Source organism: Callithrix jacchus, chromosome 12, assembly GCF_049354715.1.
Source record: "Callithrix jacchus isolate 240 chromosome 12, calJac240_pri, whole genome shotgun sequence".
NCBI classification, from domain to species: domain Eukaryota; kingdom Metazoa; phylum Chordata; class Mammalia; order Primates; family Cebidae; genus Callithrix; species Callithrix jacchus.
The window spans coordinates 5,341,543-5,363,216 of record NC_133513.1 but is presented as its reverse complement, the minus strand read 5'-3'; the positions used below and the strand labels follow the sequence as shown (position 1 = coordinate 5,363,216).

Here is a 21,674-nt window from a genome sequence, read left to right as displayed (position 1 = left end):
GAAGTCAGGAGATTGAGCCCATCCTGGTCAACATGGTGAAACCCCGTCACTACTAAACTACAAACAATTAGCTGGGCATGGTTGTGTGCACCTGTCGTCCCAGCTACTCAGGAGACTGAGGCAGGGGAATTGCTTGAGCCAGAAGGGTGGACATTGCAGTATGCTGAGATTGGACCACCACTGCATTCCAGCCTGGCGACAGAGCAAGACTCCGTCTTAAAAATAAAAAAACACTAATGGCCCTCACTAGCATCCCCTCATTACATTGGGTTGTCCTATTTCCATTGATCTATTTATGTGGATCTCCTAAGTCTTGCTAAACGTTATTAACGTTCATCCGAAAACTTTCACTGGGTACAGACTTGAGAGTACTCGGTGTCTCACTCTTCACTGCAGCCTATGAAAAGAATGCATGCGCCCAACGTGGGACTCAAACCCACGACCCTGAGATTAAGTCTCTCATGGTCTACCAACTGAGCTAGCTGGGCTTCCTGGCAATGCCTCCTGATAATGGAATGTGTGCTTACCACTTGACAGTAGCATGGGGATGAAGCGGGGAGTTCCACCAACTGCTCGCTGGGTCCTGACCTTCCCAGGAAAAGCAAAAGTCAGCCAGGAGAAACCTAACCCATGTGTCCTGGTGGCAGGTGGCACAGAGACTCTGAGGTCCTGGAAGCCCCAGGCAGGGCCTCAGTGACCAAACCCACCCCGTGGGGCTGCACACCCACTACATCCCACCCTATGTTCTCAGTCCCAAGGGGCACCCAGACATAACCAAGGCCACATTGCCCAATAGTCATTCATCCATTCAGATATCTATTGAGTGCCTACTATGTAACAGGCCCCGGGATACAGCAGTTCACAAAACGGACTTTTATGGAGAAAGAGTGAATTTTTAAAAAGTTAAATAAAAATGGACTTTTAAAACAGAAGAAGAAAGGCGGCGGATTCCAGATCAGAGGCAGTTGCCGGTCTTCACTTCCATTTCGTTTTTCACCGGGATGGACGCTGCATTTGAAGCCAGCGTGTCATTTAACCCGCTCTCTCTCTCTCTCTCTCTCTCTCTCTCCTCTCTCTCCCCCTCCCTCCTCTCTCTTTTCTTTCTTTCTTGTTTCTTTCTTTCTGTAAACACAATTCGCGCCGGGCGTGGTGGCGCGTGCCTGTAATCCCAGCTACTCAGGAGGCTGAGGCAGGAGAATTGCCTGAACCCAGGAGGCGGAGGTTGCTGTGAGCCGAGATCGCGCCATTGCACTCCAGCCTGGAGACAGAGTGAGACTCCCTCTAAACAACAACAAAAGAGGTGTGTATACCAGAGTTTCTTTCTTTCCTTCTTTATGTATTTATTTTTTTTGAGACGGAGTCTCGCTGTTGTTACCCCGACTGGAGTGCAATGGCACGATCTCGGCTCACCGAAACCTCCGCCTTCTGGGTTCAAGCAATTCTCCTGCCTCAGCCTCCCCAGTAGCTGGAACTACAGGCGCTCACCACCATGCCCAGCTAATTTTTGTATTTTTAGTAGAGATGGGGTTTCAGCTTGTTGACCACGATGGTCTGGATCTCTTGACCTCGTGATCCACCCGCCTCGGCCTCCCAAAGTGCTGGGATTATAGGCGTGAGCCACCGCCCCCGACCCAGGGTTGCTTTCTAAAACAAAAAGTCAAACAAAACAAAACAAACAGGAAATCAGCTTCCCTTTCCCAATTACATATATATGAAAACTGTACGTTCCTTTGAAGAGATAGTGTGTTTTTTAGTTTGATGGTCTGATTTTCTTCGTAACTCATGTCTTCCTTCCTATTGGGAGTGCGCTTGTTCTACCTGTGCATCTCTATGCTTCATCATTTTTAAAAGGCCACTGGACAAACAAGGGTGAATGTAACATTACCCCAGGTGGGACTCGAACCCACAATCCCTGGCTTAGGAGGCCAGTGCCTTATCCATTAGGCCACTGGGGCAGTTATTGAATTTCCTACTGAAAATACTAAAAGAGAATAACTCACCGTGGGTGGCTAGAAAATGACCTTAAGATAGGTTTGGGCATTTATTCAAGAAAGTATGCCAGCTTGAGCAACACAGTGAGATCCCCTTTCTACGAAACAAGCTCAGGAGTTCAAGAACAGCCTGGGCAACGTAACAAGACCCTGTGGATGCAGAAAAATGGAAAAAAGTAGGTCGGGTGTGGTGGCCTATCCATCGTCCAGTGAGATTCTGGGTGACAGATTTGAGATCCTGTCCCAAAAAAAGGGGGGGGCTTACTTGAGTTCTTTTTTTTTTTTTTTCTGAGACGGACTTTCACTCTTGTTACCCAGGCTGGAGTGCAATGGCGCGATCTCGGCTCACCGCAACCTCCGCTTCCTGGGTTCAGGCAATTCTCCCGCCTCGGCCTCCTGAGTAGCTGGGATTACAGGCACGCGCCACCATGCCCAGCTAATTTTTTGTATCTTTAGTAGAGACGGGGTTTCACCATGTTGACCAGGATGGTCTCGATTTCTTGACCTCGTGATCCAAGCGCCTCGGCCTCCCAAATTGCTGGGATTACAGGCGTGAGCCACCGCGCCCGGCTCCGGCTTACTTGAGTTCTTGTAACACAGCAGCCTCCATTCGGGTCGCCGGGGACGCCATAGTGATCTAGAGAAAGCTCCCAGTCCCCAGGGAGCTCTGCAGGCTGCGCCCTTGCACCTGCCGCACTGTCCTCTCACACGTGGTTTCTGCTTCTCCAGCCGGCATGGGCTTCGCAGAGCCCGACTCATCTGATCCTCCAGGAAGGAGTTCCAGGCGCCCGAGACTAGATTTTCCTTCGGAGTCAGAGAGCAATGGAGGATCTTGGGCTGGGTGAGTCGGTGGAGCACTGAGCCTTCATGTGAGGCCCTTGACAGCCCCGCTGTGTGTTTGATAAACGTCAGGTCCTCCTGGGGTCCAGCCCTTGAACAAAAGATCCCGCAGGGGCCGGACGCGGTGGCTCACGCCTGTAATCCTAGCACTTTAGTAGGCCAAGGCCGCTGGATCACTTGAGGTTAGGAGATCGAGGCCAGCCTGGCCAATAAGGCGAAACCCGGTCTCTACTAAAAATACAAAAATTAGCCGGATGTGGTGGCTCCCCCAACTACTCCGGAGGCTGAGGCAGGAAAATCACTTGAATCCGGGGGGTGAAGGCTGCAGTGAGCCAAAATCACTCCATTGCAGACAGCGTGGGACAGACACCCCACCGGAACCCCAGAAGCTCAAGTGCAAGCTCAGGTCAGAGCCGTCTTAGCAGAACCCTCCCCACCCCCGCGCCGACACCCCGGGGCCGAGCGCCACGACTCAGAGTTGGGAAAACGTCCAGCACACGGAGGAGACCCGGGAGATTCCATCCTGGACCTCGATTACCCTGGGCTCGGCGTGAGAGAGGAAGCAAAGCGCCAGACAAAACCCTCCCCTGAGGCTGCTCAAAGCCGACGCCCCCGGGATCGTGAACAAGTGACTGGAATCCACTGTGACTGTCATTTACCCAATTGTAAAAATTCAGCAGAATTGGAGCAGCTCAAGATACTCATTGCACCAAGGGAGCTTCCGGGACTCAGAGACTCGTGCAACAAGACGATCTATCAGGCCGGGCGCGGTGGCTCACGCCTGTAATCCCAGCACTTTGGGAGGCGGAGGCACGTGGATCACGAGGTCGAGAAATCGAGACCATCCTGGTCAACATGGTGAAACCCCGTCTCTACTAAAAATACAAAAATTAGCTGGGCATGGTGGCACGTGCCTGTAATCCCAGCTACTCAGGAGGCTGAGGCAGGAGAATTGCCTGAACCCAGGAGGCAGAGGTTGCGGTGAGCCGAGATCGCGCCACTGCACTCCAGTCTGGGTAACAAGAGCGAAACTCCGTCTCAAAAAAAAACGATTGTAGAATATCAAACAGTTCATATTCTAAATTTCCCCAATAACTTTATATTTTATATATTGAAAGAAAAAATCCAGGACTTAATGCGGGACCGCACTTTGCATTTAGTTGTGTCTTCCAGTCCCCTTTAGTCCCGCCTGCCCTGGCAATCCGGCCACAGGTCCAGAAGATAAAGTGGCGGTGATGGGGCTCGAACCACTCTTCCTTACACTGGAGAGGAACCCACTGGGCAATTCAGAGCAAAGCAGCCCAGCCGCAGGTAGAGGAGCGTCACTGAGAGGAGCTAAGGCTCTGCAGACGAGCTCCTGGTTTGGGGGATGTGCTTCGCCCTTTGGATACGCGAGCTCTCTACTTAAAGTAGTTTGCACTTTAGCGGAGGGAGGGAAGAAAAGGAGGCCCGGGCTTCTGCGGGCGGAGCTCCGCCCCTGACTGGTTCTGGGTCACCGTCCCTCTTTCATCTGTCCAGGCCCGGGGGATCTGGGCGGTGGTACAGCAATGAAACAGGACAGAGGAACTGGAGCAGAGGACAGCCGCGAACGGCACCAGATCAGCCCTGAGGAGCGCGCTGAGACTGGACGCCAGGCAACCGCCAGCTGGAAGCCCACGACCTGGAGCCAGACACGTTTTCTTATTTTTTGGTTTCTTATTTGTTTTGTTTGTTTGTTTGTTGTTTAGACGGAATTTCGCTCTTTTCAGCCAGGCCGGAATGAGTGGCACAATCTCGGCTCATTGCAGCCTCCACATCCTGGGTTCAAGCAGTTCTGTTGCCTCAGCCTCCCAAGTAGCTGGGATTACAGGTGCCTGCCACCCTGCCCCGGCTAATTTTTGGATTTTTAGTAGAGACGGGGTTTCACCATGTTGGCCAGGCTGGTCTCGAACTCCTGACCTCAGGCGATTAGCCGACCTCACCCTCTCAAAGTGCTGGGATTACAGGCGTGAGCCACCGCGCCGGGCCGAGAACTGTTTATAAAGAGACCAAGCCAGTTGTCATGTAGAAAGTCCCACAATCTGGATTTTTCTCATTGTTTTCTTCTTATTAGATTCAGGTTAAATATTTTTGGCAAGAATGCTGCACAGGGTGAGGTGTGCTCCCCCACCCCTACCCCCACGCCCCCTTCCTGCCCCATGGCACATGTCAGAAGGCACTGAGTCCATTGTTGCCTGCACAGGGACGCTGGGGGCGTTTAGGACATTTGTTAGGCTTCTTTGTAGCAAGTTGATCGTCTCCATTCCTGCTGTCAAGGAGTTAGTGATGGTTATCCTCAAGAAACCAAGCCTGACGGTGAGGTGACCGCCGGGAGGCTCTGGGAGAGAGGGGAGCTCCAGCCCCAGCCACGACCCGGGGCACAGTCGCGGGGGCGGGGGCGGGGGGGAAGGGAAGTTAGGAGCCTTTGCCTTTTATGAAAATGAGCTTTCTGTACTGGAGCTCAGAACCCCTCTAGGAACCAAAGTCAAACCCCAGTTGAACTCCCATCGCCAAAAAAGGGGCCTCCGCACAGCCGGGTGTCCTGACGGTGTGGACCCCAGGGCTCAGTAGCGGGGCCTGGGCTCCAGGGAACCAATTTCCATCTGGGTCGCCCAAGTGGGGTAGGGGGTGAAAAGGAAATGGAGGGAGGAGGAGGAAGGACCGGGAGGGGAAAAGGGGAAGGAGGGCCTCGGAAGCTGGCTCCAAGCGCCTTCAACCCAACCTCCTGTGTCAGTCTAGGCGTAAGAACTGCTGGGCGCTTAGCGAGGGGTTGAGTTTCACCGGAATGAATCCTGGACTTGCGCCCTTGAACCTGCATGGCTGTGGAAAGCCGAGGTCTCCTTGGACTCCCCTCCCGAACGCCCTGAGCTGGACCTAGCGCCCTGCCCTGGGATGTCCGCACCCCTGCGGACTCCCACGGCTCCAATTAAAAGTTTAAAGTTACCAGGTGAGGCAGCTCACGCCTGTAATCTCAGCACTTCGGGAGGATCGCTCCAGCCTGGGCGACACAGGGAGAACCCCTCTGCACCTCCTGCCCCACTACCCTAATCTTTATTATATATATTAAAGTTTAAAGCCGTTTGAGCCTTTTAAACATTTGCTTTTATTCCCTCCTAGGATGTTGGATTTCCCTTAGGTATCACAATTGTCAGAGGTTCTCAAATCTCTACAGAAAGAAATGTTTTGTGGAAAAGTAAGGGCTCAAGAGGACAGGCGCGGTGGCTTACGCCTGTAATCCCAACACTTGGGAGGCTGAGGCTGGCGGGTCATCTGAGGTGAAGAGTTTGAGATCATGATTCTTGGTTCACAGCTCATTCTCAAACCCAGCATCCCAAACAAAAACCAAGCCCCTGCCAATAGAACCTGTCCTCAGAGTAGATCAGTCGAGGCCCCAGTCTTGGTGGGCGCTGGGACTCAGGACAGGGTACCAGACCCCAGGTTCAGTCCCTACTATTCCAAAACTAGGAGGAGGAAGCAGAGGCGCCCCCGGAGAGTACACGCAGGTGAGGAGTGACGGGATGTGGGGAGGGAGTGGCCTTTACACCTCACATACAAACTCCCGTAGTCCATCTCCTCTGCTCAAGTGCCCGGCTCCCTCTCTCATCAAGACTGTGACTGCTAGAGCCAGGGATAGTGGGTGGGAGTCCCAGTCTGGACCTTCTAAGGCTCTGACTGTGAAGATTCGGCTCTTACTGTATATAGGGACTTGTCTCTTCTTCAGTGCCTCGAGTTTGCACCGACAGAAGTAGCTTTAAAAAAAAAACAACAAAAACCAAACGACAAAAAGTAGCTTGTCAAAAGGGCTCTGGGGACACTGGTGACAGGATTCCAGATGAATTTTAAGAGATAGATACTAGGCAGCGTCAACATAGTTTGAGACCTTTGTACAAATCACCTTCAAAGGGCATCCACCTCCAGCGCTGAGGTCTCTAGGCCGAGCGGAATCCAAAAAAAGAGCAGGAAACGACATTTCCTGGACCAAAAGTTGGGCTCGTCCGGGATTTGAACCCGGGACCTCTCGCACCCTAAGCGAGAATCATACCCCTAGACCAACGAGCCATGCAAATTACGGCTTAAGGCTGTCTTTGTGGGCGTTCTAGCATCCCGGAGCGACAGGGGCGGAGCCAGCAGAACCCAATGAGTAGACCGATTTCAGACCCGACTGGGAGGTTCTACTTCAAGGACGGATGGGTGCGGAGGGGGCTCAGAGCCCCAGCCCCACCCCGCAGTCGCACAAAATGGGGAGCAGCCCTGGCGCCCCCATAATCCAGGAGCGCCCTGGGTTCTCCCCCGCCGCCGTCACTCGGCCCCGGGCTGGGGATCCGCGTGGCGCAGTGAGGAGCTCCAGCTCTTGCAGGATATGGGGACCTCCCAATAGCTGGCAGCGACTCCGCTGAGGGTCCGCGAACGGCGATCGCTGGACGCCCGGCTTGGAACGCGCAGTCCTGCAGCGTGGCGCCAATGGGTGGTCAGTTAAGTCCTGCCGAGTTCACTAGTCACTAGTCACCAGGCCCCTTAGCTCGCCGAGCATCACGCTTCTCCGGCTCCTGTCCTCTCTCTTCCCTCAGGTAAGCCAAAACCCAGAAAGCGAGTTTCCTATGTGGGCCTCGAACCCTAAAGGCTGACGCTGAGAGTCACTTTGCTCCACCGATTGAACCGGCGTCACAGCGCCCTTGTGGCCTCAAGCCCCAGGATGGCTGAGCCCTCGGGGAAGACGGCTCAGGCCACCCACCACACTGCGCACCAAGGGCGATTCGGCGATGCGCCCCCTTCCCCTTCACTGCGTGGAGCTGGGGACCTCTGGTCTTCAGGACGTGGGGAGGAGGAAGAATGCAGTCCTCGGGGCAGCAGAGGCCGCGTCCAGGCGTCGGCGTCGGTTCCGGAGCACCCTTTTCTGTCTCTCTGCCCTTCTGTGTGTCCAGATTTCACCCCACCACCGAGAATCCAGCAGATCTGGGCGGAAAGGGCCTCCTCCACCCCTCCGGATCCAAGCCGCGTATTTCTTGGCTCTTGGTGGGAAGGCCCCAGGGCCTGGACGTGGAGACAGGGCCCGAGACCCCCATCCCATCAGGGCCCACCGAAGTGCTGCCCGCGGACGCCCAGGCCTCCCCTCTTCCCTCCTCTCACTCACTCCCCTCACTTCTCCCCCACTGCCCTAGTTCTCCTCTTCTCCCAATAAACTGCAATTTTAAGCGGGAGTAGGGCCCACCTGGGACTGGAGCCACCACCCTCTCCAACCCTACGAAAAATGTGTGCACCTGGAGCGACCAGCGAGTCCGGCGCACTCTTTCTTATTCTAAATAAACCCCTCCTGCTGCCCGAAGTCGTCTCCTCTAACTGCGGTTGCCGCAGTTGGCAGCGCTGGATCCCATTTCGACCGGTGAGGGATCCAGATTGATCCGTCTGCATCCCGGGACCCCGGGAGGTCCCCACTGAGGCTCTGCCAGCAACAGCCTCCTTCCTCCGCCTTCCTATTCTCCCGTCTTTGCTGAAAAATGCAAAAAGGGAAGAAAGAGAAGGCAAAGAGGGCTCATCTGGGATTCGAACCCGGGACCTCACGTACCCAAAGCGAGAATTACACCTCTAGACCAACCAGCCGGCAAATTCTCGCTTCCCCACCCCCCGACCCCGACGCGTCCTTCTGCCACTGACGCAAAGCGAGGCTCTCTCCATCGCCCCAGTAGCTCAATCCTTAGCGCGTGTGCACCTGCGAATCTGAACTTCTGGGTTCGTGGCCACCCTCAGATTTCCAAGACAGACTTTACTTCTGCTGGATAAACCAACAAGATCATCGGCTGAGGTTATGAGTTGGTGGTTTAAATGTCGTGCTGACGTGCCTGTAATCCCAGCTACTCAGGAGGCTGAGGCAGGAGAATTGCCTGAACCCAGGAGGCGGAGGTTGCGGTGAGCCGAGATCGCGCCATTGCACTCCAGCCTGGGTAACAAGAGCGAAACTCCGTCAAAAAAAAAAAGAGTCGTGCTGATATGAAATACAGGTGCATTTACCTATTACTAAGGTAAGAGGGTTTCCAGGCAGGATAGTGATGTCTAGAAATCACAAAGGACACGTACAGCTTTTTTTTTTGAGACGGAGTTTCGCTCTTGTTACCCAGGCTGGAGTGCAATGGCTCGATCTCAGCTCACCGCATCCTCCGCCTCCTGGGTTCAGGCAATTCTCCTGCCTCAGCCTCCCGAGTAGCTGGGATTACAGGCACACGCCACCATGCCCAGCTAATTTTTCGTATTTTTAGTAGAGACGGGGTTTCACCATGTTGACCAAGATGGTCTCGATCTCTTGACCTCGTGATCCACCCGCCTCGGCCTCCCAAAGTGCTGGGATTACAGGCGTGAGCCACCGCGCCCGGCCCCACGTACAGCTTTTAACCGAGTTTTTAAAACGGCAAATGACAGTTCACACAAAATACAATCTAGATGACAAGCCAAGGGCGTATTACTGGGCCACATAGATCTCGAGTCCTTTAAAAATACATAGGCATATTTTAAAAAGACATTTACGAAAAGAAAAGAAATGAAGATCTATGACAGAAACGGCCTCATCTTCCTTACCTGGGCATAAACGCTGCTTGTCACAGCCTCTCTGGCAGGCAAGTGTAGTCCTGGCCTGCCCCTAAGGGCCATAGGTGGAAAATAGCCGAGTCTTGAAGTGGAGGCTGGAGAAGAGATTGTCCTAGAGCTTGCATAGGAAGAGTTTCGGGACCCAGAAACTGGAAACATTGGATCTCTGCGACAAAGTTTGCCAAGCAGAAGTACATGGCGGAATGGGCGTGTCTGGAGGCTGGTGTGAGGCGTCGCAGGCAGCCGGGCCGCTGCTTCAGTGACTTTCTTTTTTTTTAAATTTTAATTTAATTTAATTTTTTTTTTTTTTTTAGAGACGGGGTCTCGCTATGTTGCCCAGGCTGGAGCACAGTGGCTATTCACAGGTGCGATCCCACTACTGATCAGCATGGGAGTTTTGACCTGCTCCGTTTCCGACCTGGGCCGGTTCACCCCTCCTTAGACAACCTGGTGGTCCCCCACTCCCAGGAGGTCACCATACTGATGCCGAATTTAGTGTGGACACCCGATCAGCATAGCGCACTCCTGGGCTCCAGAGTCCAGAACTCCTGGGCTCAAGCGATCCTCCCACCTCAGCCTCCCGAGTAGCTGGGACTAGAGGCACGCGCCACCGCGCCTGGCGCTTCAGTGACTTTCTTGAGACTTAAAGGAAGCCGGGGGAACCCTACCTACTCAGCTGCAGGCATCTCTCCCGGGGTCCTCCCTTCTGCGTATTGGTTGCTCTGGGAGTCACGTTAAAGTGAAGGAGGCTGGGTGTGGTGGCTCCCACTTGTAATCCCAGCACTTTGGGAGGCCAAGGCGGGTGGATCACTTGAAGCCAGGCTTTGGAAACCAGCCTGGCCAACATGCGAGACCGCGTCTCTACTAAAAATACAAAAATTAGCCAGGCGTGGTGGCGCCTGTAATTCCAGCTACTTGGGAGGCTGAGGTAGGAGAGTCGCTGGAACCCGGAGGCAAAGGTTGCGGCGAGCAGAGATCGGACCGTTGCGCTCCTGCCTGGGCAACAAGAGTGAAACTCCGTCTCAATTAAATAAATAAATAAATAAATAAGTCCAGTAATACGCCCTTGGCTTGTCATCTAGATTGTATTTTGTGTGAACTGTCATTTGCCGTTTTAAAAACTCGGTTAAAAGCTGTACATGTCCTTTGTGATTTCTAGACATCACTATCCTGCCTGGAAACCCTCTTACCTTAGTAATAGGTGAGTACACCTGTATTTCATATCAGCACATTTAAACCACCAGCTCATAACCTCAGCGGATAATCTTGTTGGTTTATCCAGCAGAAATAAAGTTCGCCTTGCAAAGCGGAGGGTGGTCGCGAACCCGTAAGTCCAGATTCGCAGGTGGGCGCTCTAAGGACTGAGCTATCGGCGATGTAATCTGGCTCTGCGTCAGGGACGAAAGGACAAGTGAAAAAAAGAAAATGCAATGCAGCGCCGGCTCGTTGGTCTAGGGGTATGATTCTCGCTTTGGGTGCGAGAGGTCCCGGGTTCAAATCCCGGACGAGCCCTTCGTCCTTTTCCACCCTTTTTGCATTTTCAGCCGGACAGGAGACTAGGAAGGCGGAGAGAGGCTGCTGCTGGCAGATCCTCAGTGGGGACCTCCCGGAGTCCCGGGTCGCAGACGGACGGGCCTGAATCACTCGCCCGCAGTTGGTCCCATCGCCCTGAAATGGGATCCAGAGCTGCCAACTGCGGCACCAAAAAATAAAAGGAGACGACTCCGGGCAGCAGGAGGAGGTTATTTAGAATAAGGAGGAAAGTGCTGGGCTCGTTGGTCGCTCCAGGTGCAAAATTTTTCGCAGGATTCGAGAGGATGGCGGCTCCAGTCCCAGGTGAGCCCTACTCCCGCTTAAAATGGGAGGAATATGTGCGGCGGAGGCGGGAGGGAGGGGAGTGGGGGGGAGATGAAGGAGGGGCGAGGTCCTGGGCATCCGCCGGCAGCACTTCAGTGGGCCCTGCTGGGGGGTGTCTCGGACCCCGTCTCTACCCCCAGGCCCCGGGGCCTTCCCACTGAGAGCCGGGAAATTCGCGGCTTGGGTCTGGGGGGGAGGAGGAGGCCCGTTCAGCCCAGATCTGCCGGATTCTCGGGCGTCGGGTGAAACTCGGACACAGAGACGGGCAGAGAGACAGTAAAGGGTGTCCCGGATCCGCCGCCCGGACGCAGCCTCTGCTGCCCCAAGGGCCGCCTCTTGCGTCCTCCCCACGTCCTGGGGAACGGAGGTCCCTCCAGCGCTCAGGGAAGGGGAAGGGGGTGCACCGCGGGCTCCGGCGGGCGCCGCGGGTCTGGGGGAGCAAAGCGACTCTCAGCATCAGCCTCCCGAATTGAGTTCCACCTGGGAAGCGCGCTTCTGGGGGAGAAGGGGGGCCCGGAGCGGGAGAAGCTGGGGCGCGGCGAGGTAGGGGCCTGGTTCCTGGTGCACTCGGCAGGCCTTTGCTGACCCCCCATCGCGGCCACGCCGCGGGGCGGCAGCGTTTCCAAGGCGGGCATGCAGTGGTCGTGGTTTGCGGACCCTCAGCGCAGCCGCTGCCCACTCTTGAGATGTCCCCATGTCCCTCCCGAGCTCCAGCCTAGGGCCGAGTGGCGGAGGGGGCGAGGACCCAGGGCGCCCCTGGATTGTGGGGGCGCAGGGGATGCTCCCCATTTTGTGCGGCGCGCGGAGAAGCGGGGACTCACGGCTCCCTCCGCACCCACCGTTGAACTTGCCTCTTCCAGGGTACAGGTTGGGAGAACCGCCTGCTCCTTGCTCTGCTTTGCTGAGGCCCGGCCTGCTGCCCTCGAGGACGGCCTGAGGGCCACAAAGAGAAGCCGGAGGGACTGAGCTGGGTGGCTCGTTGGTCTAGGGGTATGATTCTCGCTTAGGGTGCGAGAGGTCCCGGGTTCAAATCCCGGACGAGCCCACGTTTTGGTCCAAAATATCGGTTCCTATCATTCCCTATTTTACATGAGGATCAGAGATCCAAACAGCTCTGACACGTCAGCGCAGCCCCGGTCCTTCGGGGTTAATATGCACGAAGGCCTCAAGTTGCCTGACGCCACCCACTGCCACATTTAAAATGTATTGGGAGCTGCCACCTGACAAGCTATTTTTGTTGGTTTTCTGCTTTATTATTATTTTTTTATAGTGTGTGACGCTACTTTTGTCAGTAGGAACTCGCTCGAGGCAATGAAGAAAACAAGTTCTCCCTATATACAGTAAGAGCAGAATCTTCACAGTCAGACCCTTAAAAGGTCTAGCCTGGGACTCCCACCCGCTGTCCCTGGCTCCGCTGGCTAGAGACTTAGTGAGAGGGAGCCAGGCACTTGAGCAGAGGAGATGGGCTATAGACGTTTGTAACTGGGGTCCAGAGGCCGCCCCCTCCCCACATCCCCGACACTCGTCACCTGGGTGTAGCCTCCTGGGGCTCCGACCGAACCCAGCAGCCCGGGTACCGGGATCCTGAGTCCCAGCACCTTCCAGGACTAGGGCTTCCTGGGGTCTACTCTGAGGACATATTCTACTGGCAAGGTCTTCCTTTTTGTTTGAGATGCTGGGTTTGAAAACGTGATATGAACCAAGAATCGTGAATAATCCGATTCTGAGCACTTGAGAACCAATTGGAAAGACTCAAGCAGAAGATTTAAAGTGACTGATGTCTGGTTATGCCCTTGGGCCCCTGCAGAAGCAAACAATAATTGTGTGTGTGTGTGTGTGTGTGTGTGTGCGCGCATACATTTGTATTTCAGATCTCACAGAATTTATTACACAAAGACATTTAAGAGGAAAATGAACACTGCAGCCTCCAAATTAACAAGGAAACAAGGTACCATGAGCAACAACTCATTGACAGTAGGCAGCAGAAATAAAATTGCAAACATTTCAGATGTAAAATATATCAGATACTTTATAATACAACTATCCTTACTATGTCTAAAGAAATAAAAGGCAATAAAGAAAATATCTTGGGCCGGGCGTGGTGGCTCACGCCTATAATCCCAGCACTTTGGGAGGCCGAAGTGGGTGGATCATGAGGTCAGGAGATCGAGACCATCGTGGTCAGCAAGGTGAAACCCCGTCTCCACTAAAAATACAAAAATTAGCTGGGCATGGTGGTGCGCGCCTGTAGTCCCAGCAATTTGGGAGGCTGAGGCAGGAGAATTGCCTAACCCAGGAGGCGGAGGTTGCGGTGAGCCGAGATCGCGCCATTGCACTCCAGCCTGGGTAACAAGAGCGAAACTCCGTCTCAAAAAAAAAAAGAAAGAAAGAAAGAAAAGAAAAGAAAATATCTTTGGCAACAGGACCTCCAACCTTCTAGACTGAAAAAAGAACCAAATAATTCTGTAGATAAAAGCACACAGTAATGGAAACGGAACAGCTGGATGTACATGACCGTAGGTTACAGGGCGGAGCAGCACCTACGAGGGCTTCTGCGAGCTCCCAGTGAGCTTGGGGCATTCTGCCTGCAGCTCCAACGATGGGTTAGCTTGGCCAAATCACAGCAGAACTCTTATGTTCCTGTAACTCGAGTGGCCTCAAAGAATGGTTGTCATTGACCGTTTAAGTGGGTGCAGTCTGGAGACCTTTTTCTCTTTCTGATAAGAAGGGCATTTCGTCGGAGGGTACAGGTTGGGAGAACTCAGACTTATGCCAGCGCGGTGTCGAAGGAGACTCTGACGGGTCATCCCCATTTGTGGGAGACTTCGGGGTGGTGAGGGAATTCCTGCACCGGGAGGGCATTGGTGGAGAACTGGGCCTGTTGTGGGAAATCCCCAGTGCACCCTGGTTTCTGGGACTGACTCATTACCTCGCTTAGTTTCCTCCACCATCCTTAGGCTACCCAGCCCATTTTCAGATATAGAAAGCTACCTATAGTCAAGCCCGGCTAGCTCAGTCGGCAGAGGATGAGACTCTTAATCTCAGGGTCATGGGTTCAAGCCCCTCGTTGGGTGTACCTTTTGATTCTGTCTCTCTCAGAATCTACCCTTTACCCATAGAGGTAGATCGTCTCCCTGCTGTTTCCCAACAGATGCAGATTTGTTGATACTTTTTTTTTTGAGACGGAGTTTCACTCTTGTTACCCAGGCTGGAGTGCAATGGCGTGATCTCGGCTCACTGCAACCTCTGCCACCCAGGTTCAAGCAATTCTCCTGCCTCAGCCTCCCGAGTAGCTGGGACTACAGGCGCGCACCACCGTGCCCAGCTAATTTTTTGTATTTTTAGTGGAGACGGGTTTCACCATGTTGACCAGGATGGTCTCGATCTCTTGACCTCGTGATCCACCCACCTCGGCCTCCCAAAGTGCTGGGATTACAGGCATGAGCCACCACGCCCAGCTAAGTATAATCTCAGAGTAAGCATTTTTTGATGCAAAATATCTGTGTAAATCTATTACTACTTTTCTAGGATACAAGCCCTGGGTCGGACTGGTGGGAATGTAAAATGATCCAGCCCCTGTGGAAATAGCCTGGCAGGCAGGTCCTCAAAATGTTAAATATGGAAACTACCAAATGACCCACACATTACATTCCCTAGTGGAATCCCACTCCTATGCTCAGGGAAATTTAAAACATATATTATACGAAATCATGTACACAATGTTCACTTTTTTTTTTTTTTTTGAGACGGAGTTTCACTCTTGTTACCCAGGCTGGAGTGCAATGGCGCGATCTCGGCTCACCGCAACCTCCGCCTCCTGGATTCAGGCAATTCTCCTGCCTCAGCCTCCTGAGTAGCTGGGATTACAGGCACGCGCCACCATGCCCAGCTAATTTTTGTATTTTTAGTAGAGACGGGGTTTCACATTGTTGACCAGGATGGTCTCGATCTCTTGACCTCGTGATCCACCCGCCTTGGCCTCCCAAAGTGCTGAGATTATAGGCGTGAGCCACCGCGCCCGGCCCACAATGTTCACTTTAATGAGTTGACTTGTGACTGTCCACCATTGATGTGTTGCAGTCCTAACTCTCTGTCCCTCAGAATGTGACTGACAGTGACTGAATAATGAAGATAAGATGAGGTTATCAGGATGGGCCTTAATCCAACATGGCTGGAGTCCTTACAAGAAGAGAAAATTTGGATCGCGTGTGGTGCCTCGCCCCTGTAGTCCCAGCACTTTGGGAATGTAAGGCAGGAGGATCTCGGGGGCCCAGATTTAAAAGAGGAAAAAGAAAAAAAGGAGGAGGAGGAGGAGGGTGGGGGGGGCTGGCTCTGCCTCTCCCTGCTTAAGCCACATTTCCCCAAATAAATCCCAAATGTGGTGAGAAAGAATGTGTCCCCCCAAAAAAAGTCAAGCTCCAGAACAGAGGACACTCCTCCTCATGCAATGAGGCAGTTGGGACGTTTTCTCGGAATCTCTGCAAACAGGATCTGTGTTGTTTAAAAGACCTGAGCTATGTGAAGGAATTCCCTTCAAAACAGAGCCTCCGCCCAACATGGGGCTCAAACCCAACCCTAAGGTTAAGAGTCGCATGTTCAGGCCCAGCACGGTGGCTCAAGTCTGTAATCCCAGCACTCTGGGAGGCCGAGGTGGGTGGATCACGAGGTGAAGAGATCAAGACCATCCTGGCCAACAATGTGAAACCCCGTCTCTACTAAAAATACAAAAAATTAGCTGGGCATGGTGGCGCGTGCCTGTAATCCCAGCTACTCAGGAGGCTGAGGCAGGAGAATTGCCTGAACCCAGGAGGTGGAGGTTGCGGCGAGCCGAGATCGCGCCATTGCACTCCAGCCTGGGTAACAAGAGTGAAACCCCGTCTCAAAGAAAAAGAAGAGTCTCGTGCTCTACCAATTGAGCTAGCTGGGCAAGTAGTGGTAGACAAAGCTCTTCTTCCCTGGAGCTGAGGCCTTAGGTGACTTGGCTGCTCCTAACAGGCCTTCTCCAATTTCAAACATCCCCTGTGTCAATAAGGACTCCGGATTCTGGGGCTGAGCCCCCTAGAATGGCCAAAATTCTGGAGTTGCGACCTGGGGAAACGGAGGGTGGGAGTGGGGCTTGAATCCCAGGGTTGTGGGCGACTCAGCCAAGCCGCAGTAGCCAAGGAAGCACGTCCCCTTCTCTGCCACCTCAAACAGGCCTTGGGGCTACCTGCTTGCTGGGGCAGGTTGGGGTCTGGGGTTGCTGAGTCAGGCTGCGTGTTTCTTGGTTAGCGAGGCCTGGGTCTGACCCCAAGGACGTTGTCACGGAACAAAAGCAGGAGCTAGGGTTACAGCGCTCATGGTCCCTGATCTTTCCTGGGGCACTTTGGAGGCAGGAGCAGAGCTAAGGAAGTCCCACCTGCCTTAGAGTAACCTGGGACATGGTCCTGGCAGATGCTGGGAAGAAACGCTGAGAAGAGGACACATCTGAGCACGGCGGCTCACACCCGTAATCCCAGCCACTTTGGGAGGCCAAGGTGGGCAGATCGCTTGAGTCCAGGAGTCCAAGACCGGTCTGGGCAACATAGCAAGACTCTGTTTTTATGAAAAAATTTTAAAAATTAGCCAGGTGTGGTCGCGTGGTGGCTCGTGCCTTTAATCCTAGCACTTCGGGAGGTCTAGGCAGGCAGGTCACGTGAGGTCAGGAGTTCAAGACTGGCCAACATGGCAAAACCTTATTTCTACTAAAAAAACAAAAATTAGGGCTGGGGGTGGAGGCACACACCTGAATCCCACCACTTTGTGGGGCGAGGCGGGTGGATCAGGAGGTCAGGAGTTCAAGACCAGCCTGGCCAATATGGTGAAACTCCATCTCTACTAAAAATACAAAAGTTAGCTGAGTGTGGTGGTGTGTGACTATAATCCAAGCTACTTGGGAGGCTGAGGGCTGGGGCAGAAGAATCACTTGAACCCAGGAGGCAGGGGTTGCAGTGAGCCGAGATGGTGCCACTGCAATGTGTCTTTCGAATATGTGTGTGTGTATTTCTCAATCCAATACTGTAGACGCGAACTCTAATTTCCATCTGTAATGAGAGAATATTTTTTTTTTCGGTACCAAGTCTTCAAAAATCTTTATGTGTATTTTGCACTAACAGAAGCACATCTCAACTGTACCCTATTTCAAGTGCTTAAGGCCATATGTGGCTCCTGTCTACCTTCCTGGCTAGTGCAGCCCAGGTCCATCGAGTCACTCAGCTTTTACCTGCTCTCAACGACCTTCACCTGCGACTCTGCCTTGGCCTGCAGAGATGTGGGTTTCTAGAGTGAAGAGGGGAGGCAGAGGAAAGAATAGGTCTCGATAGCCCTAGAACCCAAGGACCAGCCTCCCCTGTACCTGGAGCCCTCGTGCAGCTGAGCGACCCGGGCTGCGGTGGGTGCAGCTTCTCTGGTCTGGAGCTGGGAAGGAGAAGGGCCTGGGGCTCCAGCAAGGCTGAGGCACGTGCCAAGCCTGCCAGCCTCAGATGCATCCTGGTCCCTTGCAGCTGAGGCACAGTCCTGGACCCACCTGAAGTGGAGCAAACTGGCTGGTGGATGAGGTCCCGATTTTCAAACTCTATATTCTCTAAAACGACCGGGAAGAGTAACCACTTTGGGGCTCGTCCGGGATTTGAACCCGGGACCTCTCGCACCCGAAGCGAGAATCATACCCCTAGACCAATGAGCCCCCTGTGTGTGTTCTTCCACTGACATTTCAGACACCGTGTCTCCATTCCGGCGCGACTCAGCTGGTTCCGAAGTGGGTTGAGCTCATCCGTGTACCCAAGTGATTGGCAGAACTCTGGGGTGGCTGCGGGGAGACCCTGCTGAGCCAGCCCGGTGGAGACACAGCCCATCCACTCTGGGCTTGTAGGGTGATGCTCAGGGTCAGGCCTGCAGCTTGGGACTCCCGGCTGTGTTTTTCCCTGTCCTGGGTTTACCGGGTCTGCGCTCACACCTGGGGCTGCTGACTCATACCCAAGACCTTGCCCTAAGAGGGCGGCTGAGCAGCCAGTCCGCCTTGCAGCCGACTGCAGGCGGTGGCTGGCTCCATCCCACAGGCGTCCCATGCCCTCCCTCGAATGGAGCCCAGCGTCTCTGTCCGGACTCAGACATTAGCTCTGTCCCCGTCTCTGCCTCTGACGGCAAGAGTTGAGGAAGTTCCAGGAGGGTCACCCGGGATAGCAGCGACGGCAAAGGGAGTGACAGTGACTTTCTCTCTCCTGACTGTGACACACGCTCTCTCCCCGTCTCTGTTTCTCACTCTGTCTCCAGGCGCTGGGTGGCTTTGCCATTATGATTAGGGTGAGAGTGGGCCTTAGGTTCAAATCATGATGGGGCAATATCGCAACACCTTCTGGATTCTTCTTTAAGGACGTGAGCGTTGGAAAAGCCGGTGGACACGGCCTGGGTGTGGAGAGGACCCAGCGAGCTCCGCGTGTGGTGGGAGAGGGTCCTGCCCATCCCCACAGTTCACCGACCTTATTCTGCCCTAAGTCAACCCCACCCCAGACACGAGCGCTGTCCCACGCTGGGGACTCCCTCCTCCCCTCTGGGTGGGCTTCTCCTTACTGCTATCCCGGGCTCCCGGCCACTTTCCCAGCGCTGGCATCAACGTTTTTGCAGAGAGCAGCGAATGGAAAGTCCAGGGTTCCAGAAAGATAAAGGGGGCGGGGGTGGGGATGGGGAAGCAAAGGTGGTGCTTCCCGCCACCGAGGTCTGTAGTCTAGAGGTATGAGTCTCGCTTTGGGTGTGAGAAGCCCGGGGTCTCAGTCCCAGAGGAGCCCCTGCAGCCCCCCCGTGATCGGCTGCTGTTTATGTGAGCCTGGGAAATCCGGCGCGCAAGAACGAGAATGGAGCGAATCAAAGAATCTTTCGCGGAAAAAGCCGGCTCTGCTTCCCTCTCCCACCTTCTCCGGCTCCTCAGACGGCAGCATGCGACCCCACCAGGCGTGGCCTTGGGCCTGGGGCCCGGGTTCAGGAACCCGGGAATCAGCTGCACTGCCACTTCATGTATGCAGGACTGAGTATCTTGGACAGCGCGCGACCGGCTGTTTTTCTTGTTTTAGGGAAGGGCTGCAGGTCGAGGTGCTTGACTGAGGGTGAGAGCGGGTGAAGATGGTGTCCAGGGGCCTGGGTGGCCCCAGCCAACTCAGTCTCCGCGTCTCTCGCATGTTGGCCCAGAGAAGTAAGCGAACGAGGTGGACGCCTTCCCGGGCAGGAGCCTCTGCACTGTGCGGGGGTGGCCCAGCCCGAGCAGGTGGAGCCGGAGCACCCGGTCACCCCGCCTCCCAGATCCCCAAGCACCAATATGCTCAGAGGCCCAACTTCCTTCCTTTTTCGACCCCCTTTCCTCCCTGCAATCTGAACCTAGAACAGTTCTCAAGTTCACACCCCTTTTCCAAAGTAAAAGACCGAGCCCCTATTTTAATTTAAAAAAGAATAAGTTAGGTTGGGCGGGTGGCTCATGCCTGTAATTCCAGCACTTTCGGAGGCCTAGCACTTGAGGCCAGGGGTTCAAGACCAGCCTGGCCAACATGGTGAAACCCCCTCTCCACTAAAAATACAAAAATTAGCTGGGCCTTGTAACACGAACGTGCAATCCCAGCTACTAGGTAGGCTGAGGCAGGAGAATCGTTTGAACCCGGGAGGCTGGGGTTGCAGTGAGCCAAGATTGTGCCACTGCACTCCAAGCTGGGTGAGAGGAGCGAGACTCTTTCTCAAAAATAAAATTAAATAAGTCGGGTCTAGATTTATCTACATGGAGTCAACTTTTTTTTGAGACGGAGTTTCGCTCTTGTTACCCAGGCTGGAGTGCAATGGTGAGATCTCGGCTCACCGCAACCTCCGCCTCCTGGGTTCAGGCAATTCTCCTGCCTCAGCCTCCCGAGTAGCTGGGATTACAGGCACGCGCAACCATGCCCAGCTAATTTTTGTATTTTTAGTAGAGACGGGGTTTCACCATGTTGACCAGGATGGTCTCGATCTCTTGACCTCGTGATCCACCCGCCTCGGCCTCCCAAAGTGCTGAGATTACAGGTGTGAGCCACCGCGCCCGGCCTGGAGTCAAATTTTTATTGATCATAGGTGTCATGTGTTAGAGCATGCACCTAATTTTTTAGTGGGTACAATGGTGAGCACAAAATAAAGAGCACACAGTTCGGAGTGAAGACTGACAATGACCGAGAAAAGTATGTTTAAAAGAACAGCCAGTGTTCATTTTCTGACATTGATATGGAACTACAGTTACGGAAGTCTTAGGGGAAACAGGGAGAAGGGTACACAAGAGTTTTCTGCATTTTTTTTTTTTGCAACTTACTGTGAATCTATAATTATTTTAAAATAAAAAGTAAAATAGCCTTGCCTAATGGCGCACATCTGTAATCCCAGCTACTTGGGAGGCTGAGGCAAGAGAATCACTTGAACCCAGGAGGTGGAGGTTGCAGCGAGCTGAGATCGGCCATCACTGCATTCCAGCCTGGGTGACAAAATGAGACACCATCTTCACAAATAAGTAAATAAATAAATAAACTTAGCCAGCCATGGTGGCATGAATCTGTTTCTCCAGATACTTGGAAATCTGGGGTAGGAGAATTCCTGAGTCCAAGAGGCTGAGACTGCAGTGAGCTGTGATCACACCGCTGTACTCCAGCCTTGGCAACACAACAAGACCCTGTCTTGGAAAAATAAATAAAATGAATAGACTTTCAAAAATTACAGACCGAACAGTGCGCACCATTCCGACGTTACAATGGTGGAATCGGCAGGTGTGCCCAGGCCAAGCAGTGGGGCTGGACACAGGTCGGTGGCCCAAAAAGAGTGCTCAACTTCTGCTGCACGTGCTTAAAAATGCAGAGAGTCGTGCTGAGCTTAAGAGTTTCAATGTAGATGCTCTGGTCATTGAGCATATCCGAGTGAACAAGGCACCTAAGGTGCAGTGCCGAACCCACAGAGCTCATGGCCGATTAACCCACGCAGGCGCGCTCTCCCTGCCACACCGAGATGATCCTTACCGAAAAGGAACGAATTGTTCCTAAACCAGAAGAGGAGGGTGCCCAGAAGAACATATCCCAGAAGAAACTGAAGAGACAAACTTACAGCATGGTTAAATTCAGCATTAAAGTAAATGCAATTAAAAGGAAAAAAATTACAAACTGTGATAAGGGCGTTATCATCAGATATAGATGAGTTGCTGAGATGGGAACAATAAGCGTCTGTGAAGGCCGGGTGCGGTGGCTCAAGCCTGTAATCCCAGCACTTTGGGAGGCCCAGGCGGGTGGATCACGAGGTCAAGAGATCGAGACCATCCTGGTCAACATGGTGAAACCCCGTCTCTACTAAAAATACAAAAATTAGCTGGACACGGTGGCGCGTGCC

The 21,674-nt window shown here is 53.6% G+C and overlaps 6 non-coding genes across 6 annotated transcripts; 2 read left to right on the top strand and 4 right to left on the bottom strand.

Annotated features, from left to right (window-relative positions):
- Nucleotides 1–415: 415 nt before the first annotated feature.
- TRNAK-CUU (transfer RNA lysine (anticodon CUU)) lies at nucleotides 416–488 on the bottom strand. The gene has a single exon. It is a non-coding gene; the product is annotated as a tRNA-Lys (tRNA).
- A 1,394-nt stretch (nucleotides 489–1,882) lies between these two features.
- On the bottom strand, nucleotides 1,883–1,955 carry TRNAR-CCU (transfer RNA arginine (anticodon CCU)). The gene has a single exon. It is a non-coding gene; the product is annotated as a tRNA-Arg (tRNA).
- A 4,881-nt stretch (nucleotides 1,956–6,836) lies between these two features.
- TRNAP-AGG (transfer RNA proline (anticodon AGG)) lies at nucleotides 6,837–6,908 on the bottom strand. Its single transcript has one exon. It is a non-coding gene; the product is annotated as a tRNA-Pro (tRNA).
- Nucleotides 6,909–10,865: 3,957 nt separating this feature from the next.
- On the top strand, nucleotides 10,866–10,937 carry TRNAP-UGG (transfer RNA proline (anticodon UGG)). Its single transcript has one exon. It is a non-coding gene; the product is annotated as a tRNA-Pro (tRNA).
- Nucleotides 10,938–12,255: 1,318 nt separating this feature from the next.
- Nucleotides 12,256–12,327, top strand: TRNAP-AGG (transfer RNA proline (anticodon AGG)). Its single transcript has one exon. It is a non-coding gene; the product is annotated as a tRNA-Pro (tRNA).
- Nucleotides 12,328–17,913: 5,586 nt separating this feature from the next.
- On the bottom strand, nucleotides 17,914–17,985 carry TRNAP-CGG (transfer RNA proline (anticodon CGG)). The gene has a single exon. It is a non-coding gene; the product is annotated as a tRNA-Pro (tRNA).
- Nucleotides 17,986–21,674: the final 3,689 nt, after the last annotated feature.